Genomic DNA, 23,103 nt, shown 5'->3' on the forward strand with positions numbered 1-23,103 from the left:
CACTATTTATGCCTTCAAGATTTGCCCCTACCTAAAAATAGCATGTTTGAAATCTTCAAACATGCCACATGTGTGGCCGGCCATGGGGGGGTTTACGGCTGCTGATTTTGACTATTTGTAGCAGCCTTCTCAACCTATAAATACCCCCTTGTCTGCTCACTTCAAACACATCTTAAAACCATTCATTCTTCACTTCTCTCTCACTTTTCTCTCTTAGTGTTCTTCATTTTCTTCCCCATTCCTTTGTTGATTTCACCTCTTGAAAAAGAGTCCTTCAACCACCATTTGGATCAGCATTCAAGTGTTCATGGAAGCCTTAGTTCAACAAGAACAAATGGAGGAAGAAGATTAGAGCAAACTAGTCAAGCCTCGGAGAAACATCAGATTTGATTCTTGTTCCTTACCCTTTTAATTTTATTGTTGTTGTTCTGAATATGTCCATGAATATTTTTGATGTTGATATGTTTAATTTAATTAATATGGCTTAAATTTAATTTGTGTTAGGTTGATTTCATTTTGTCTACTTGAGTTATTAAAATTGTATTTGTGTTGTTATAGGCCTCGATAAGATGTTTGATTAAGTAAAACCATGACTAAGTTATTCTTGCATTACAATTGTAAGGTAACTAATGAATTAATTATTTAAACGGATTGAAATTGTAATTAATTGGCACGATATTTAATCAGTGCATGTTTAATCAGCTAAGGTAGCTAGGGGTTAAATTAGCAATGGTATCTAACTATACATTAGCCTTCCATAATTTGCAAGATTATTATGATTAAACTGTTTCAAGGTAGAAATACATTGTTACCTCACGTAATTTTTTTTGTGCTTATGAGATTGAATTAATTGTTTGAATTGGCATAGATATATGTACAAGAGATTATTTTAATTTCATAAGTATGTATGCACATTAACACATTTGCTTAGTAAAATTTGTTTAATCAGTTGAATTGACATAGAGATATAGTCAAGAGATAAATGGATTTTGGTAGGTAAGTATGTTCATAAGATAGCAAATTACTGAGCTGCCATGAATTTATTCGTAACAACATAAACATGAGTTTAATAATTCTAAGTTGAGAAATGTAATTAATCTAACACAGTTATGTCATCTTGATTACAATCATCTTTTGAAATCGTGCATTAGAACTTTTAATTTATTTTTATTTATTTTACTTAGTTAAAATCCTAATTTTTAATCACCTCCTCAAATCAAAATATTTTTCTTCACCAAAGTGTTTTTAAAATTGCATTCATAAATAATTCTTTTCACAGATAACTTGACATTTACTTGCAACTTTATTACTTGTTGCAATTGTGTACACTTGCACATTTCTTTTGTTCCATGTTTTTGGCGCAGTTACCGGAGACTGTTTCAAAAAGTCATTATTTGTGAATTTGTTAATTTTGCATTTAGTTTATTGTTCTATTCAATTTTAACTTAATTAATTTTTTCTGTGTTTGTTTCTGGTGTTTATGAGTATTGGTCGAATCATCGATTTACTCCCTAAAGACCTTGAGATTGAAAGAAATTTTTTTCAGTGAAAAAGACAAGCAAGTCAGAGAAGGACTGAAGAGATGAACTTCGAAAATCTGAATCAAGGAAATGAAGCAAACCTTGCTCAAAATCCTATCCTTATTACTGATGATAGGTATAGAGCTCTAAGACAGTATGCTGTGTTAGTATTTCATGATCTTAATCTAGGTATTAAGAGACGAAAAATTAAGGCATAATACTTCGAGCTGAAACCAGTCATGTTCTAGATGCTTTAGACAGTAGGCCAATTTAGTGCAATGCCTACGAAAGATCCTCACCTGCACTTAAGACTATTCATGGAGTTAAGCAATTTTCTTAAGTTAGCCAGATACCCCAAGATGCACTACAATTGAAGATGTTCCCATATTCACTAAGGGACAAAGCTCGAGCTTAGTTGAACTCATTGCCACCAAATTCAATTTTCACATGGCAAGAGTTAGCAGAAAGATTCCTCATGAAGTATTTATAGCCTAGCAAGAATACTAAGTTAACGAACGAGATCATTGCTTTCCAACAAATGGTTGATGAGTCCTTGTATGAGGTATGGGAAAGGTACAAAGAATTATTACGGAAGTGCCTCCATCACTGAATCCCACATTGCGTCCAACTTGAGACATTTTATAATGATCTCAATGCTCACACAAGGATGGCAGTGATCTCTTCTACTAATGATGATCTCCTTTCTAAGTTTTATAATGAAGCTTATGAAATCATTGAGAGGATTGCCAGCAACAATTATCAATAGTCAATCAATCGAGCAGCGTCAAGAAGAAAATTTGTTGGAATACATGAAATAAACGCTCTCACTTCACTCGTATCTCAGGTACCCTCGATTTCTTCAATGCTTAAAATTTTTACAATTAATGGGTTAAATAGTTTTGCAGCACAACCACTAAATCAATTTGAAAATATGGCCTGTGTCTATTGTGGGGAAGGACATCAATTTGAAAAATGTCCATCAAACCCAGAATCCGTGTATTACATGGGTAACCAGAACCAAAACCGAGGAAGGCAAGGACTCCAATCCAATTCCTATAACCTATCGTGGTGAACCCACCCTAATTTCTCCTAGAGTAACCAAGGGGTTGGACCGAGTAACACATATGCCCAACTTAGATTGACCTAGCCACCTATTTTTATCCAACAAGTTCAGAAACAACCTCAAGTTGAACCATCCAATGGCTTAGAAAATTTGTTGAAGGCATACATAGCCAAGAATGATGCCTTAATCCAAAGCTAAGCAACTACAATGAAAAACCTAGAAAACCAAATGGGCCAACTTGCAACTGAACTCAGAAACTGACCACAAGGTACTTTGCATAGTGATACAGAGAATCCGAGGAATCTAGGGAAAGAGCATTGTAAAGTATTAACAGTGAGGAGCAGAAAGACATTGGAGCCCAACATTGTTGACGTTGAAGAGGAGCCAACTGATGCTTAAGACTTAGAGGAAGTTAAACCGAGTGTTGAAATTTCAGTTTCACAGGAACTTAAATCTACAAAATCCAATAAGGTAACTTCTGAACTAGCTAATTTTGATAAACTAACAACTTCGTTAGATGCAAAATTGCCACAAAAGATAAATCAACCAGTTCTAAGAAACAAGCCTCCACCACCCTACCCTCAAAGACTTCAAAAGCAGAAGCAGGAAGTTCAATTCAAAAAGTTCCTAGACGTACTCAAGCAACTTCATATCAACATTCCATTGGTTGAAGCACTGAAACAAATGCCAAACTACGTCAAGTTCATGAAGGATATCCTGTTAAAAAAATGAAAACTTGGATAATTTGAGACGGTAGTGTAACACCCCGTACTCGAGTCCGTTACCGGAGTCGAACACAAGGTGCACACAAACTTGACAATCATTTTCACAGTCCATTTAAAATTTTCCAGACAAGCTAGTTACTGCGTCACTGTCGCCTTAAAAATCATATCTTGAGTTTCAAAGCTCGAAAATCAGTTTCGTAATTTTTCCCTGAAATTAGACTCATATGTCCATCCACAAATTTTTTCTAGAATTTTTGGTCGGGCCAATTAGTACAGTTTATTAGTTAAAGTCTCCCCTGTTACAGGGATCAACTACACTGACCTTCACGCATTACAACTTGGATATCTCCCTGTACAGGGCTTCAATACTGATGCCGTTTGTTTCTATAGAAACTAGACTCAAAGAGGAATCTATACATATATGGTATGACTCCTAATTATCTCTGGTTAGTTTACAATGAATTTCCAAATTCGGAACAGGGGATCCAGAAACCATTCCGGCCCTGTTTCACGAGAACTTTAATATCTCTTAACATATAACTCATATGACCGTTTAGTTTCTTCCATATGAAAGTATATTCATCAAGGTTCATTTACATAATTTATTCACTATTTAATTCCATTCCTACTATTTTTAGTGATTTTTCACATCCACGTCACTGTTGCTGTGAGCATCTGTTTTCAAGGTAACCTTTACCTACTTCATAATTTCTTTGATTCAACTAGCCCTTTTAGCATACATGGCACAAGGAATGATCATGATTAACCATTCCAATGGCTAATCATTTCCAAACATTTCCATACCTCTTAATGAACAACATACAAAATGATTATGATACCATGCCAAAGTGTATATAAGCCATTTTCGCATGGCTATCCAAATTTATACAAAATCAAAGGGGTCTATGACCAACAAACGAAAGAGTAGTCCTATACATGCCATTTCAAAGTTCAACCAAAATTTGTACCAAAAAGGCGGCTTTGATAGTGTGGATGACTTCGACTTCGATGATCCCGAATCCGATAGCTAACGAGCAAAATCTATAAAACAGAAAGCCAAAGCAACGGGGTAAGCATTTTAATGCTTAGTAAGTCTCAAGTAATGAAATCAGCTTTGACTAAAGTATTACATTCACATAGCTAAATGGATCACTTTAGTAATACACATTCTCATAATCATACTTACTTCACACTTCATCAACATATACACACACAAGGTATCAACCTATCTAAGAGCCAAAAGTTCGTTAGTCGATCGAACGAACACTATTTCAAATGAATTGACTTTTCCGATGCACATGTAAACATACCTTATCGTATGGGTTTTTCGAGCGTATTAATTGAATTTATTACAGCACCAAAATGCTCACCTTCAACCGAGCTTCTTCAGAATTTAGCCGGATATAACCACAAGCACAATTGCCTTCGGATCTTAACCTAGATTTGGTAACTTGCACAAATGCCTTCGGTCTTAGCCCTGATATAACAACTTCATACGAATGCCTTGGTCTTAGCCGGATATAATCACTAGCATAAATGCCTTCGGGACTTAGCCCGGATATAATCACTAGCATAAATGCCTTCGGGACTTAGCCCGGGTATCATTCAAATACTCATGTACACATATATCAATAATCACGACACATCCATATTTCATTCTCGTTACTAAGGCTCAAACACAAAACATTTATCAAACCTTTCCAATTTCGGCTCAATAGCCACACACAAAGAGCATGATTTCAATTGACTTTATAACTTAGTCCCTACGCACATTCGGCTGTCCGCCATAATATGACAAATCATTTCAATATAATTCAAGTAGGGTCATTACTCGAAGACTTACCTCGGACGTGGCCGAACGATTTCGACGGCTATTCGATCACTTTTTCCTTCCCCTTATCCAACGGTGGTCCTCTAAGCTCTTGAGCTAATTCACACAAATTTAACTTATTAAAACCTCATTATGCTAGCTTATGGCCGAATATGACAAGGAGTTTAAATGGTCATATGGCCACCCTTTAGCTCGAATACACAATGGTCATGCACATTTTAATTACATCAAGCAATTCAATACAATTCATTCAAACATCAAAGAGAAGCTCAAGGTACTTAGCCCATATATCTATTAGACATTAGAGTCACATGTATGCGAAATCACGAATCAAATTCAACATACTAGCTAATATTTCCCCTTAGCGAATTTCTAAGTCAAGCTAAAGCCATCAATAGGCTACCTAAGGCGAATATACACATCAACATATGTATTCGCTCATGTGGCGAACATACACATTTATGTTGAGGCCGATTTCAACACTTGATACATTCTACAAGTATGGTCGCTTGTATCGACTAAACACCATTTTGTTTCAAGTTCAAAACTAGGCTAATACGCACATATACACTAGTAAATCAAACACTAACATTTGTACTTCACCTTACTAGCACTTCTCTTTCAAATAACATGAACAACGACCATAGTTTTCTTTTATTTCCTACCATGGCCGAATGCCATACAACACCATACCATGCATCATTACAAGCTTTACTTTTAGCATGCAAATGACATCCACAAATCCACCTTAGCCGAACATTATCTCCATGACATAGTGAAGATTTGAACCATGGGCTAGTTAGAACTCAAGCTAACTACTAAAACATGCTTGGATCTCATGGCACAACATCAAACTTACCTTAACTTAGATGCAAATATGGCCGAATATCTTCAACTTTTCTTCTTTCAAACCGGCCAAGAAGAACCAAAGGATGAAGCTTTTCTTTTCTCTTTGTATTTTCTTCCTAGTTTTGGCTCAAAGAAAGGATGAAGAAATTTTTTTTCTTTCTTTTCCTTCAACTCACGGCAATGGGGGGGGATCACACACCTTCTCTCTTTTTTTTTTCATTTCTTTATTCCTCACCTTAGTTTAATTTTTTCTCCCATATTGCACCAACAAAACATGTCTATGACATGTTTTGCCCATCCTCCTTGTCATGGCCGCCACCACTTATAAAAAGAGGGTATTTGACATGCAAGACCATTGTTTTACATGCATGCTTTAATTAGTCATCACACATTTCCCTATCCTACTTTCAAAGTTTACTACTAGGTCCTTTTTAGTGAAATTCACATTTATAACCCTAAATCAAATCATCAAAAATGTCACACACGAATTAACACATATCATAGGCATCAAAATGAATATTAAATTATTTTTGTGCCTCGGTTTTGTGGTCCCAAAACCACATTTCAACTAGGGTCGTTTTAAGGCTGTCACGGGTAGCCTTGATAAAGGAATACAATGCATATCTTCAAGACAAACTACCCCTAAAGTTGAAGGATCCTAGATGTTTTACCATACCTTGCAACATTGGAGCAACATATTGTAGAAATGCACTATTTGATTTGGGTGCGGGTATCAACTTGATGCCCATGCTAATATTTAAGAAGTTGGGGGTAGGTGAAGTTAGAGCTACTACGGTTACACTTCAATTAGTAGATCGATCCTTAGCACATCTAGAAGGAAAATCGAGGACGTATTGGTATGTGTAGACAAACTTATTTTTCCTGCTGACTCTGTCATTCTAGGCTTTGAAGCAGAAAAAGAAGTGTCAATCATCCTAGGAAGGCCTGTCCTAGCATCTGAAAGAACCCTTATTGATGTGCAAAAGGGCGAGCTCACTATACATGTTCAGGACGATCAAGTAATATTTAATGTTTTTAAGTCAATGCAATTTCTTGACACAATCGATGAATGTTCTACAGTATCTGATTTAGAGGGATTAATCATGGAAAGAGAACTTAACTATGTTGAGGACCCATTGGAACAAATTTTGACATTAGACCCTCCAAGTAATGAAGAGGAGGATGAATACTTAGCTTTGCTAGAAGCTAATCAAAGGGAATGTAATATGGAATCTCGTTTTCAATCTTTGGAGTTAGAGAATATGGATTATGCCCAATCAAAAGAGTCAATCGAAGAGCCACCTAAATTATAACTCAAGGTACATCTTTCGCATTTAAAATATGTTTATTTAGTTAACGCTTCTACCTTGCCTGTGATTGTTTCAGTTGAATTAACCATTGAGCAAGAAGAGAAACTCATCCTAGTATTAAAAAAATTCAAGAAAGCTATCAGATGGACCATAGCCAATATTCACGGAATTAGCGCGTCTGTATGCATGTACAAGATCATCCTGGAAAATGGCGAGAAAGGGACTACTGATGGACAACGAAGACTGAACCTATAACACCCCTAACCCGTATCCGTCGCTAGAATAGGGTTAAGGAGCATTACCAGACTTATTTCATAAACAATCATTCAATTTTGTAACACCTCTTACCCATATCCAAAGCCATAATAGGGTTCGAGGCATTACCAGACTTTAACACAAGCACATATACAAAACCGGGCCATAAAAATTTTGTTCAAATCAATTTCATTCATACATTTCCAAACTATCCCTACGAGGCCCTAAACATACATCGAAGGTCATTCTAGACTAAGCAGAGAACTTTAAAACACTTTAGGATAACTTAGAAAATTTTCATACTTTGGAGAGTCACACGCCCGTGTGGCTTGGGACACGCCTATGTCCTCAGCCGGCGTAACTCTCTGACTATGATGTCATCAACCAAATAAGGTCACACGGTCGAGTCACACTCCTGTGAGCTTAGGTTGTGTGGCGAATTAAATTTCAAAAGTTAAGTGCAGACTTCACATGGCCTGGGTACACGTCCATGTCCTAAGGTCGTGCCCTTCACACGGCTGAGACACACGGCCGTGTCTCTGCCCGTGTGTTTACTACTGGGCAATCTATTTTGCATAATTGGGGTGCAAGGAGCACACGGCTGGATCACAAGCCCATGGGGCAGACTATGTGTCACACATGGCTAAGACACATTCCTGTGTGTCTAATTGTGTGGACAATTTCTAGGCTATTTTCCAAGCCATTTGTCACCCTTAAACACTCACATACTTACAATCACCTCGTGGCATCCAACATGGCACATTTGATTACCCAAGCATTCACATTCATGGTTAAATTATGACTTGGTAGTGTCAACATATCATCTATTCAAACTATCATGTTTTCATATGGCTTTCCACACCAATTTCATATTTATCTATCATCTTTACTAACCTACATTCAAGTTACCCACTTGCATCACCTTTATTGACAAACACATTAATCATATCTCATACACCAAACATACATGCAATCTATCACACTCATTATCCATAAGTAACCATAACCACATTAAAGCATAAGCACATTTGCATGCATGCACCAATAATTAGGGTTACAACCCAAATAATCAATATGAGCCACTTCTCATGGCCATGTACAAAATAATCATAATACTTTCATGAGCCAACTCATTTGGCTAATCAATATGACACAAAAAAAAAAGACCAAGTCCTTATACATGCCATACTCAAAATGATAAGACTAGCTATACCCAAATATTCAGTGGATAATGTGAATAAGTCTCAGACTTCTTCCGATCCCCAAGCTAACTTGGCGGTGCTATAAGAACAGGAAAGGAAAGGGTTAAGCTTTAAAGCTTAGTAAGTTCACATGTAGATAAAATACAACTTAAATAAGCATTGATCATACATTTACGATAATGATCATAATCTTGCATTTTATCAAATTCTCTTAAACTCATTCTTCATATATGTATAAATATATATATTCTTACCATAAGTTCATCATATCTCATGTCATTCTTATGAGTTCGATGTACATACCTATGCCACTTGCACATAATAACTTACTTTCTTATCTTTGACATATTTATCAAGATTACTCATTGAACTTCCTTGAGAACTACCTGTTGAACACTCAGAATACTATTGGATACAATGGAATCTCACACCTAAGAGCCTCATATGTAGCCAGTGCTACCTCATATCACTTATCACATGTTGCTCACTTTCGAGCTACTCATGGATCTACTCAGATAAGCTGTCAGGTATCCGTAACACATGCCAGACTACCCAGCCACCAGAAGAATATGCAGGACCAATACCTGGACACTAAATCATGTGTCATATACATCGTGAACTCAGACAGTAACTCAATGAATTCAGATGCCACGTATATCATGAACTCAAACCACAACTCAATGAGTTCAAATCACATAGTTCCTAGTGACATGTCACTTGTATCGTAAACTATTCCTAAGGTTCAAACGGGATTCTTCGATACCACATTTTCGTTAAGCTTGCTCGTAATGTCGATTTCTATATCCATAGCACCAATCACATGCTCATGGAATAATTAAGCATATTCATAATAGTAGTAAAGCATTAAAATTCATTTGATATCAAAGCAATAGAAATATTACATAACATCTCATATGATCGTGCCATACATGCAATATTAAAGCATTTAAAATATGGTACATGTTACATTATTTGCAAATGAACTTACCTCCGTACAAAATGATAGAAACAAGTTAATCCTCATAAACCTTGTTTTTCCCCCGATCAAGACCTGAATCAAATTTTTCTTGATCTATAATGTCAAATTCAACTTGTTCAATACTCACATTGTTCATATAGACCCACAGCACATACTTTGGTAAAATTACCTTTTTACCTCTAACTTTTCACTTATTTACATTTTAGTCTCTAAGCCCGTAAAATGAAATGCATGCAATTTCTTGGTTACCCAAGCCTAGCTGATTGATATTCTAACTTATATCAACCCATATTTTCCTTTATTTCACATTTCTACTACTCATTTTTACACTTTTTACAAACAAGTCCTTTTTAGGTGTTTCCACTAAAAATCACCTAGCAAAAGATGTTTATCACACATCAAACATTCATATTCCTCCATTAAACATCAAAATACAACCATGTCACATATGGTTCAAATTTCATACATGAACCCTAGCTCAAAATAATGGTAGAAATGGATAGATCGGTTGATGACAACTTCAAAAATGTAAAGAACATTAAAAACGGGACTTGGGAGCACTTACAATCAAGCTTGAAAATGTTGAAAACCCTAGCTATGGAGACTCCCCAAATTTTGGCAGCCTTAGAAAAGATGGACATCATTTTTGCTTGATTTTCCTTTTTTATTCTTTTATTTACCAAATGACCAAAATGCCTTTAAGGCCTTTCTTTCAAATGTTTCCTATTCATTCCCATTTTTCACCAAAATTTTATAACTTGGTCAAATTTCTATTTAAGGACCTCTAATTAATAATCTAATGCAATTTCATGCTTGAAGCTTCTAGAACACAAGTTTTACAACTTGTTCAATTTAGTCCCTAATTCTAGAAACCACTGTTTTGACTAGACCCTAATTCGAGATGTTACAATTTCACATACAATTTTTCTTTCCAAATAAAAAACATTCAGATTCAATCATATTGTCCCTAATATGAGCCTACAGGCCCAAAATCATGCATTAGAAGTGGTTCGAGACTAAACCAATAACTTAGGAAATTTTTGAAAAACACAATTTTTTTTTCAAAATATAAGGGACACACGCCTATGTGGTCTTGCCGTGTGTCTCACACGGCCAAAGACATGCCCGTGTCATAGGCTATATGGACATTCGAAATGAGATCACATGGCTATGTCCTAGCCCATGTTTGACCCCGTGTAACTCTCTAACTTGGGTTACACAGCCAACCACACGCTCGTGTGACTAACTCGTGTACCTTTCGAAATGGCCTCACACGCTCGTGTGTCAGGCCGTGTGCTAGGCCGTGCCAAAATTGAAGGGTATACTGACTTATGCCACACAGCCAAGTCACACACCCGTGTATTGGGCTGTGTGGAGCATACTGACTTGGTTTCTAATTAAACATCAGGGGGCATATGGTCCTGTCACCTGACTGTGTGTCACACACGGCAAAGACACACGCTTGTGTCTCTGCCTATGTGGACAAAAATAGGCTATTTACCAAGCCATCATTCTCACCCAAATTTGCATCAACTTAAACATACCAAATTGCATATAACCTCATCTTCAAATGGCATTTAAACTCTTCTAAACCAAGTTCAATTCATGCTATTCCAATACCAAAAACTATGATACTCATAGCATCATAAATTTGCCAATCCAAAACATACCAATATCATTTTCAAGAATTCACTTAGTTGGTCACTTTCAAATATGCATTATTTTGCCTTAAACCACAAGCATACCAATCTCGAATTTCAACCATTTGATACTCAAAATACCAATCCACAAACAAGCATTCGCATGGCAATTACCAACCACTTATCAAAAGACCATTTGCACATATATATATACATACATAACTAGATGTACCAAAATAGGCTAATTCACATGGTTATACACATAACTAAAACATACCTTTTACAAGTCAAATCAATTGACTAAACACATTACCAACATCTAGGCCATATTAACAGCAACACCTATACATGCCATATAACCAAATACAAAAGCTCAAAAGTACCAAAATGATAGCTGGATAGTGTGATGAGATCTCTGACAACCTCCAAATCTAAGCAAGCTTTGAAAATCAGTATAAATTAGTATCAGTGGTGGAATACCTTGATACCCATAGTTTCATGAGAAAGAGTTACTTGGGAGTTCTTTCAAGTTGAATTCAGAAAGAAAAACATTAGCCAAAGGTTTATTGCTCAAAAGAGAAAATAATTTCTTGAATTGAAGCAGGGTCATATGTCGGTAATAAAATATGAAAGAGAGTTTGTACGACTCAGTAAATATGCTTGTGAATGTGTTTCTTCTAAAGCTATAATGTGTAAAAGGTTCGAGGATGGATTGAATGAAGAAATCAGATTGTTAGTTGGGATTCTTAAAGTGAAAGAGTTTGTTGTTCTATTTGACAGAGCTTGTAAAGCTGAAGAGCTTTACAAAGAGAAAAGAAAAGCTGATTCTAATGCTAGAGATTTTAGAAAGAGGGTTACGGGCAAATCATATCAGTCAGCATCAAAGAAATCTAGAGAATATCATCCTCGTTCTACTGCTTCTGTAGGGATTTCAATTAGAGACAGAGATGTGAGACATTTTACCTCCAAACCTTAGACTACATCATTTGCCAGTTTGGGTAATGTTAGAAATGCTGGGCTCGAATATAAACACTACAAAAAGTGATATTACGGTGAATGTAGATTAGTGAGTAGAGCTTGTATTATATGTGGATCTCTTGATCATTATCTCTGGGATTGTCCAAAAAAGTTTACAGCTAAAAGAGATCCATCAATGAAAGTAAGTAATACGGCTACTAGAGGGAGACCACCCCGAAACACTGGATATACAAGTGGTAACCGAGGTACTACGAGAGATTCTGCTATACGATCTAAGGCATGAGCACCTGCCCGAGCTTATGTTATCCGTGTACGGGAGGAGGCATCATCGCCAGACATTATTATCGGTACTTTTTCTCTTTTTGATACTGATACAGTTGCGTTGATAGATCCTGGATCAACCCATTCATATATCTGTATGAATTTAGTATTTAAAAAGAGTTTATATGTTGAGTCTATAAAGTTTGCAATTAAAGTATCAAACCCTTTAAGCAAGTCTGTTTTAGTTGATAAAATTTGTAAGAATTGTCCTTAGATGATTTGGGGTTGTTGTTTTCGGGTTGCCTTGATACTTTTACCATTTGTTGAGTTTGATGTGATTCTGGGTATGGATTGGCTGACTATGCATGATGCAGTTGTGAATTGTAGAAAAAGACTATCGAATTGAAATGTCAAAACGGTGAAATTTTTCGGATTGAGTCTGATGATTTGAATGAATTACCTATTGTGATATCGTCTATGTTAGCTTAGAAATATATTAAAAAGGGCTATAATGCATATATTGCATACGTACTAGATACTAAGGTATCTAAATCAAAGATTGAATCTATATCTGTTGTTTGTGAATTCCGGATGTATTTCCAGAAGAATTATTGGGTTTGCCACCGATCAGAAAGGTTGAATTTGGTATTGAATTAGTACCGGGAACAACACCGATGTTGATAGCTTCATACAGAATGGCTCCCACAGAATTAAAAGAATTGAAATCTCAGTTGCAAGAATTAACATATAGAGGTTTTGCACAACCGAGTTATTCTCCCTAGGGTGCACCGTTATTGTTTGTAAAAAAGAAAGATGGCATGATGAGAATGTGTATCGATTATAGATAGCTGAATAAAGTGACTATAAAGAACAAATACCCTCTATCGCAGATTGATGATTTATTTGATCAGTTGAAAGTGGCTACAGTACTTTCAAAGATTGATTTGAGATTAGGTTATTATCAGTTGCGAGTTAAAGAGTTGGATGCACCGAAAACTGCATTCAAAATGAGGTATGGACATTATGAATTCTAGGTTATGCCTTTCGGATTAACGAATGCTCCTACAATTTTTATAGACTTGATGAACCGTATATTCAAATCATATTTAGACAAGTTCATTGTTGTATTCATTGACGACATTTTGATCTATTCACGAGATGAATCTGAACATTTCGAGCACTTGAGATTTGTGTTACAAACATTACGTGATAAGAAATTATTTGCAAAGTTCAGAAAATGTGAGTTTTGGCTTCGAGAGGTTGGATTTTTGGGGCATATTGTTTCAGCTAATGGAATTAGAGTTGTCCCGAGTAAGATTTCTGCTATTGTTGATTGGAAACCTACGAGAAATGTGTCGTGTAACACCCTTAACCCGTATCCATTACCGGAATAGGGTTATGAGCATTACCAAAAATCACACACAATTCACATTCATTCATACATTCATAATCAAAATCTATTCATATCAATCACATTGTTCCTTGTAAGGTCATACAAGACCTTAAAACATGCTTAGAAGTGGTTCGGGACTAAACCGATAACATTCAAAAACTTTGGGAAACATAGAAAATTTTCAAAGATATAAGGGTCACATGCTCGTGTGAATAGGCCGTGTGCCTCACACGGCTACCAGACACGCCCATTGTGACAGCCCAAAATTGACCCTAGTCGGAATGTGGTTTCGGGACCACAAAACCGAGGCATAAAAATAATTAAAAATTTATTTTGATGCCTATGATATGTGTTAAATTGTGTATGACATTTTGATGTTTCAATTTAGAATTATAAATGTGAAATTTCACTAGAAAGGACCTAGTAGTAAACTTTGAAAGTATGATGGGGAAATGTGTGATGACTAGTTGAGCATGCATGCAAAAATAAGGGATTTGCATGTCAAATTTCCCCAAAGATGGTATAGTGGCCGGCCATGACAAGGGAATATGGGCAAGGAAAACATGTTATGACATGTTTTGTTAATGCATGATGTGATAAATGATAAAAAATTAAGCATGTAGGAAGAGAAACAAAAAATCAAAATTTGCTCATCCTTCCCCCTTTTGCCGTGAGTGAAAGAGAAGCAAAGAAAACAATTTTGTTCACCTATTTTCTCTTCTTTGGCGAAAATACTAAGGAAGAAGGAAGGATTTTTGCTTCATTTTCTTTGTTTAGAAGAGATCTAGAAGGAAATTTGGCTAAACTTGCAACAAGAGTAAGGTATGTATGAGGTTGTGTTGGGAGTTTCATGCATGTTTTGGTTGCTAATTTGATGTGCATGTTAGCCATGGCTCAAATCTTTGTTATGCCATGGAAATGGCATTTGGCCAAAGTTGTTATGGTGATAAAGCCATTGCATGCTAAGTGTGAAGCTTGATGATGATGCATGCAATGATGGATTGTCTACTCTTGAGTAAGATTTTGAGTTTTCTTTTTGTTTAACCATGATTGAAGTTGAAAAGGGCATGATTGTCATATTCGGCCATGATGCATTCATGAGCATGGTTCATGCTTCTTGCATGTTAGTTAAAATTTGTGTTTTGGATGGCTATGGGTACCTTGAAATTCGGCCATGCTCATATATGTATATATATGTTTGCACATGATGTTTTGGTTATGAACTAAGTGATGAATATATTGGTTTAAAGAAGAAGATGTGGAAGAATGCTTGTGAAATTGCAAGCACAATTGACCTAGCACACATATAAGTGCTTGATGCTATATTATAAGTTTTGGGCCACAATGTGCAAAGCATTAATTAGTAAATTGCATGCTGTTTTTGTGAGGTATTAAGTGCAAAATTGACCTCAACATGTACATGAATATTCGGCCTTGGGTAGCCTATTGAAGGCCTTAGCATTTCCTTGATGCTCGAATAAATTGTATTGAATTGCTTGATGTAGTATAAAATGTGCATGACCATTGTGTATTCAAGCTAAAGGGTGGCCATATGACTATTTAAACTCCTTGTCATATTCGCCATAAGCTAGCACAATGAGGTTTTAATAAATTGAATTTGTTTGAATTAGCTCAAGAGCTTAGAGGGCCACAATTGGACAAGGGGAAGGAGAAAGTGATCGAATAGCCGAAAAAGCCGTTCGACAACATCCGAGGTAAGTCCTCAAGAAGTGACCCTACTTGAATTGTGTGAAATAAAGTATGGATGTGTATTGATTATTGATTATGTGTGCATGAGTATTTGAATTCTACCGGGCTAAGTCCCAAAGGCGAATATGCTTGTGACTATAATTGCGTTTGAGCCTTAGTAACGAAAATGAATTATGTATGTCCAATGATAATTGATGTATGTGTTCATGGGAAATTGAATGATATCCGGGCTAAATCAAGACAATTATGCTGGAAATTATATCCGGTTAAGACCGAAGGCAATTGTGCTAGTGGCTACATCCGGCTAAGACCGAAGGCATTCGTGCGAGACATTCTATCCGGCTAAGACCAAGGCATTTGTGCACATAGTTATATCCGGTTATATTCAAGAATCTTGGGCTGGAGGTGAGTGTTGGTTGCTGTAATAAATTCAATGAGTACACTCAAAAAGCCCAAAGAAGGAGGTACGTTTATATGTGCATTGGAAAGTCGACATGTTTGAGCAACATTCGCTCAATCGACTAATGAATTTCAGTTATTGAATTGATTGATACTTTGTGAAATTATATAATGATGAAGTGTGAAGTAAGAATGTGTATTAATGAAATGATGCATTTGGCTATGTGAATGTATTGCTGTAATTAGAGTTGATTATATTCCTTGAGACTTACTAAGCATAAAATGCTTACCCGTTGCTTTGGCTCTCGCTTTTCTAGATTTCGCTCAAGCAATCGGATTTGGGATCGTTGAAGTCAAGTCATCCACACTATCAAGCCTCCATTTTGGTATAAATTTTGGTTGAACTTGAGATGGCATGTATAGGACTACCCTTGCTGGTTAAATATGTTGTGATGTATATATGTACGGCCATGCGAAAATGGCTCGAAAAAGGAAGCATGAACTTAGACTATTTGTGGTTTGTATGTATATATTGGTGTCATGATGTGGCTATGGATTGGAAATGAAAATGTTGGTCACATGATCAGCCATTGGCATGGTTAAAATGATCATATATGAACCTATGTATGGCAAGATTAGTTGGTTCATGGAGACTACCAAATAGGTAAGACCTACCTTAAAAACAGATGCTGCCAGCTGCAGTGACGTGAATGTGAAAAATCACCAAAATTTGTAGGGATGGTATTAAATAGTGAATAAGCTATGTAAATGAACCTTGATGAGTCTATTTTCATATGGAAGAAACGAAATGGTCATAGGAGTTACATGTTAAGAGATATTAAGGCTATTGTGAGACAGGGCCAGAACGGTTTCTGGGTCCCCTGTCGCAACTTTAAAAATTTACTATAAATTATCCAGAAATAATTAGGAGTCATGCCTTATATGTACAGATTCCATTTTGAGTCTAGTTTCATTTGGAACAAACAGCACCAGTGTTAAAGCCCTGTACAGAGAGATATTCAAGTTATAACACGCGAAGGTCAGAGCAGTCGATCCCTGTAACATGGGTGACTTTAACTAATAAACTGTACCAATTGGCCCGACCAAAAATTCTAGAAATAAATCCATGGATGTATATATGAGTCTAAATTCAGGGAAAATTTACGAAACCAGTTTCCGAGTTCTGAAACTCGAGATATGATTTTTAAGGCGACAGTGACGCAGTTTTCCAGCCTGACTGGAAATGTCAAATTGGTGGGCAAAACATGTGAACTTGGCTTGTTAACCCCTCGTGTCCGACACCGGCGATGGTCTCGGGTTCGGGGTGTTACACCTATGTCACAGACCGTGTGAAAATAGGGCATACATACTAACTTGCACCACACGATCGAGGACACGCCCGTGTGTGAGACTGTGTGAAATTTAAGGGGGTTACTGACTTGGGTCACACAGCCGACCACACAGCCAATAGACAAGCCCGTGTGTCCAGGCCATGTAAAAACTTTAGGGTATACTAACTTTAATTGGAAGGGTAGCCCAGGGGACACACGACCGTGCAACATGACCGTGTGTCGCACATAGCGGAGACACACGCTCGTGTGGACAAAAATAGGCTATTTGCAAAGTCAATTTGCCACCCTAACCACAAGCATACATAGCAACCAAATAGCACCATTTCAATACATCTTTAAGTGACCAAAAACCTACCAAATCATACTCATATCATGCCATCTATTCATAACCATTCGACCTCTCAATTCCATATCCTAAACATACCATTTCACTATACCCAAAACATCAAACATATATAACTACTAAATGCATTTATTCATCAACTTATTACTTATTTCATACTTCAACATATACTATATGGTCATCTCAAATCAAACCACAATATGCTGGCTTCCAAGCCTAAGTACATCGATTAACATCTAATCAAAATAACCAACACATAATCACACCAAATAAGCCAACATATAAGGCATTATATACATCATATAATTAACTTATCAAACACATAACTTAAACTAACTTAAATGGCCAAATCCACACCACATTTACAAGCCAAATCACATGGCTAGAATCACAACCCAAAACATATTAAGATAACTCTAGCCTATACATGCCATATACTGTAACAGCCCGGTTTAGACCCTAGTCAGAATAGTGGTTTTGAAACCACAATCTGTGGTCAAAACTATTATTTTATTAATGTTTATAGTATGATACAATGTTCGCGTGAAAATTTCGTAAAGAAATTTTACCATTTGAGTGGTTAATTCGATAAAAATGACTAAATCGCGTAAAGCGTAAAACTTGTGTTCTATTAGCTAAAAGTATCAAATAGCTATAGAACATTAAATTAAAGGTATTTATGTGATAAGTAATCCAATTGTGAGTTAGTGGATGATATTTGGATTGGCATTTGTGTAAATTTGATTAATTTTAAAGGTTAATTTAGTAAAAAGGTAAATAATGATAATAAATAAAATAAAACCAAATTTCATCTTTCTATTCATCATCTTCCACTAAAAATGAGAAAGATGAACAGCCATGGAAGCTTCAATATTCGACCAAGTTTTGTGCTTTATTTGGTGAGTCGTTTTTGCTCAGTTTTTAATAATTTCTACGTTTCTAATATCATTGTTTTATAATCTAGCTAGCTCATGTCTTCGATTTCGAAACTGTTAAAGGATTAGGAAGATGCCATTGTTGAATTCTTGAGTGTTTTGATGATTGATGATAGATTATGAATATTTGATGTAACATTTTCATCTTTTATAAAGTGATTTTTGATAAAAATGTCGATTTTGGACTAATTGTGAAATGTGGAAAGTTAGTGGTTAAAATGTGAAATAAATTGAAAATATGGGCTAATAGAAATATATGAAAAATTCGGCTAGTTTGGGTTTGTGTTTAATTTCATGAAATTTTGATTTTAAGTGATAAGGACTAAATTGCAAAAATGTGAAAGGTTAGGGGATGAAATGCAAAATGCCAAAATTATGTGTTCTTGGATGAAATTAAATGAAGTGTTGAATAAGTAAGTTGATTTTGATATTAATTAGATTGGCAAAAGCAGAATTCGGATCTAGATAGATTGAAAATCAAATTATCGGATTAGTCGACTTAATTTGTAGTTACTGCGAACAAGGTAAGTTCGTATTTTAATATACGTTATGAAATTATGCTATAAATACATATTATTTATGTGATTAAATTCAACGTCGAATGGTAATGTAAATATATGTAGTTTGAGTAAGCTATATATATTTGTTATTATGATATCAAATCATTCTAGAAGAAGAATATGTGAATACGAGAAAATATCAACAAAGTTCTGATGTCTAAAAAGCCCTGTACAAACCTTAGGAATAGTTAGGATACATATGTCATGACATAGGATCTGATATGTGTTTTTGTGTAAGACCACGTCTAAGACGTTGGCATCGACTTATGATTTACATGTAAGACCATGTCTAGGACATTGGCATTGTATTTGATTTCGTGTAAGACCCTGTCTGTGACAGTGGCATCGATATTTGATTACATGTAAGACCACATCTGGGACATTGTATTGTACGAGCTTTCCAAACTATCCGAGTATCCTTATTTGATTCTGAACGGTTCAACTGGTATTCTGAGAAATGAATGACAATGTGAAAGTGTATCCGATTCAGGTATTTACAATGTGTATATGATAGTCGAAAATGAATAGTAAATATATGTGCGAAGAATTTTATGTGATGTATATGGAAGTGAAATGTTAAAATGTGCAAATGAAACATGAACAAATGAATAAGATGTGGTTTATAAATTTGTTTATGTGATATTATCCTATGCTTTACGAATAAAATGTGAGTTTGGGTATAGGTGAGGATATGTGATTTATATGAGCAAGATATATGATTAAATAAGTTATTTAATCATAATGTGCTCATCTGGCTATACGAAAGTGTGAATTGAATGATATATGAGAATTAATTGAGTAAGCTTGTGAAAGTTAAAGTTAGCTAAGTAAGTAAGTATATGATTGAATGATGATAATTCAATATGAGAATATGTTATAAAATTGAGGAAAGTTGTGTTGTGTAGCTTATTTTGTGTGTTTTTCCTATGTTTATAGAGTTTTGAAGACTTGCTCAAGTTGGAAGTCGTAGGAGATGTCATCACACTATCCGGTTATCACTTCGGTAATTTAAAGCTTTGAGTTCTAGTTATGTGGCATGTATAGGCTAGAGAAGATAAGATATGTTTTGAGGTGTATAAAACTTGCCATGTGATATGGCTTGGTTATGGTTGAGACCATAGTTTGATTTTGGTATGGATTATGTGATGAAAAATGGTATATCTTGATATGTAAATATGATCTTGTGTAGATGAACATTTTGGTATGTCATAGTGAGAATGAAATGATATATTCCATGATTAAATTTGTAAGATATTGCTATGTTTTGAAATGGTTTAAAATGTGATATTAAATATATGTTTTGATAGGAATTGGCTTGTGAAATTGGTATTGTTTAGTATGGAATATGAGTATGAAATTGGTTGACGAATAGACTATACAAATGGTGTATGTTTTGGTCATGATTTGGCTTATATTATGGTTATTTGGTGCTTGATGTATGCTTGTAGGGAGGACCCAAAATGGATGGCATATTGGCCTTGTAAATGGCCTATTTTGTGCCCACATGGGCAAGGACACGGGCGTGTGTCTCTGCTGTATTTCTCAAAGGCCACTCTGAAGTGAGCCTAGGCAGACCACATGGTTGCACACATGGGTATGTGCTAGGCCGTGTGGTCAAGTCAGTAGCCTCCCTAATTTTCACACGACTTAGGGCACCGGCATGCCTTGTGGCCGTGTGAACAAGTTAGTATGTATGCCCTACTTTGCTATTGCCTTGATACACGGGTAAGTCTAATGTCGTGTAAGGCACACGGCCTGACCACACAGGCATGTGACCTTAATAACTTTGAAAAATGTTAAGTTTCAAAAAAAAATTTGTATGTGTCCGGTTTAGTCCCGATCTCCTTTTAAGCATGTTTAAAGGTCTCGTTGAGCCCCGTAAGGGACGATATGATTATGTTTGATTGATATTTATGTGGAAATGATTTATGAATGAGGAATGTATGTTATAAGCTGTGTTTTGTTTTGATTCAGTTCTGAATACATGATTTCAGCTTGATAGGTTTGATTCAAACATGATACAATTATAAATGTTTATTGATTACTATTTTGGTGAGATTTGGTGTATGTTTGATAATTGAATGTTCTGAAATGAGTTGAAAGTCCGGTAATACCTCGTAGCCTTATTTAGGCGATGGATGCGGGTTATTGGTGTTACATTTTATTAGTATTAGAGCTATAGTTTAGTCAATTCTAGGACTAACATACCGTATATGAGTCTAGTTATTCATGCCACATTTAACTTGCGATAGTGCAATATCTCCCGACCCTGATGAAAATTGTTTTGATGAGATAAATATGCTTTCCAATCGAGCTAATTCTAATAGTACAGCAGTAAATACTCAAATGTTTGAATGAAAATGTGTTGACTATAAGTTGAAACTCAAGTATGGATCAAATTATATGACATGTTGCCATTGATAAATGTGGTAATGATAAAATGCTTTGATTGTGAATTAGTGATTTTAGTTGGCATATGAACTATGTGTTAAGAAAAAAAATGATTATAAGCAAATGTTTGTTAAATGCTTTAAGAATGTGGAATTAGTAAAGAACTGGCTATTTGTGATAGTATGTGATATGTGCACTTGTGTGTGAGTTAAATTTGAGGCTTTACTACCTCATCCCCTCATCAGTAAAATGTTACAATGAAATCTGTAAGATTTGGGTTGAATAAGCTCACAAGTGTGAAGTTACAGAAATCCGTGTTTGAAAGATTAATAAAGTGGTCAGAAAAGTGAATGAATCAACAAATGAAGATAGTACTGAAAGAGATATTGGATAGTTTTGTATACTATTCAGATTATGCAAAGTCATTGTTACAGAAGAATTTAATTCCGATCAAATGACCTATTCAAGTATGTTATCTAAAGAAAGTATTTAATGGAAGCTTTTCTGAATTGATTTCTGTCAGTGAAGGGATAATGTTTGAATTGTATTGATGGCTGAGTGCAGTGGTTACAGTCAGGCAATTACTATAATTTCTTCTAGGTATTCTATGTGTACATTTATCCTACAAAGTATATGTGACTATTTAATTTTAGAAGGAATCCTTATCATACGAGAACATTAACTAAACATACTAATAGATGAAAGCATCGTTGATCTGTTTGTGTTATGCTTGTAACGCCTCAAAATCTAAGTATTTATTTTTGTATGTTTGTGTCACATGAGTGTTTGCCTCAGTGGTTAAGTATTCTGGGAGTGTTTGAGAAGTCTTGGGTTCAAGCCTTGGCTTGTGCAAAATTTTGTTTCTTACTTGAATAGAGCATGTCTCTAGTTAGTAGGAATTTAAATAAATATGGGGTAAAACATGACAGAATGGTCCTGCTGGCCTAAGGGATAGATGTCGTGTTGTTGCTTGAGGATTGAGGTTCGAGTCCTGTTGGGCACAGAGGAGTGTTTATTTTGCTACTGTTCCGTGGGAGTGTTGTGGTTTGACCGAACCACTGAAGTGTTTGAATGGATTTTGAATTGAGTAGTTGAGAGGGGAGTGATAGTATGGAGGGATTTTAGGAGAAAAATATGGGGTTTTGAAGTTGGGGAAGTGTTGTGCAGAATTTGAACTCTGGCATTCAGAATTCAGCCTTGGTTGGTATTGCTCTCTATTTCGGCTACTGTGAACTTTTTGGATGCTTTCTCTCCTCATTTTTGGTTTCGGACAATTGCTTTCAGGATCATTTCACTATTCATTTTGGTAGCCAAATATTGCTATTGATCATTCAGGTACTTTTTGTGTTGGTTTTGCTTTTCACTGTAGTGCCTTTACTGATTAATTTTCTTCTATTCCTCTACTCC

At 35.7% G+C, this 23,103-nt stretch overlaps 1 non-coding gene across 1 annotated transcript; it reads right to left on the minus strand.

Annotated features, from left to right (window-relative positions):
* Positions 1 to 2,025: 2,025 nt before the first annotated feature.
* LOC128291946 (small nucleolar RNA R71) lies at positions 2,026 to 2,132 on the minus strand. Its single transcript, XR_008281930.1, has one exon. It is a non-coding gene; the product is annotated as a small nucleolar RNA R71 (small nucleolar RNA).
* Positions 2,133 to 23,103: the final 20,971 nt, after the last annotated feature.

Source organism: Gossypium arboreum, chromosome 4, assembly GCF_025698485.1.
Source record: "Gossypium arboreum isolate Shixiya-1 chromosome 4, ASM2569848v2, whole genome shotgun sequence".
In the NCBI taxonomy this organism is placed as follows: domain Eukaryota; kingdom Viridiplantae; phylum Streptophyta; class Magnoliopsida; order Malvales; family Malvaceae; genus Gossypium; species Gossypium arboreum.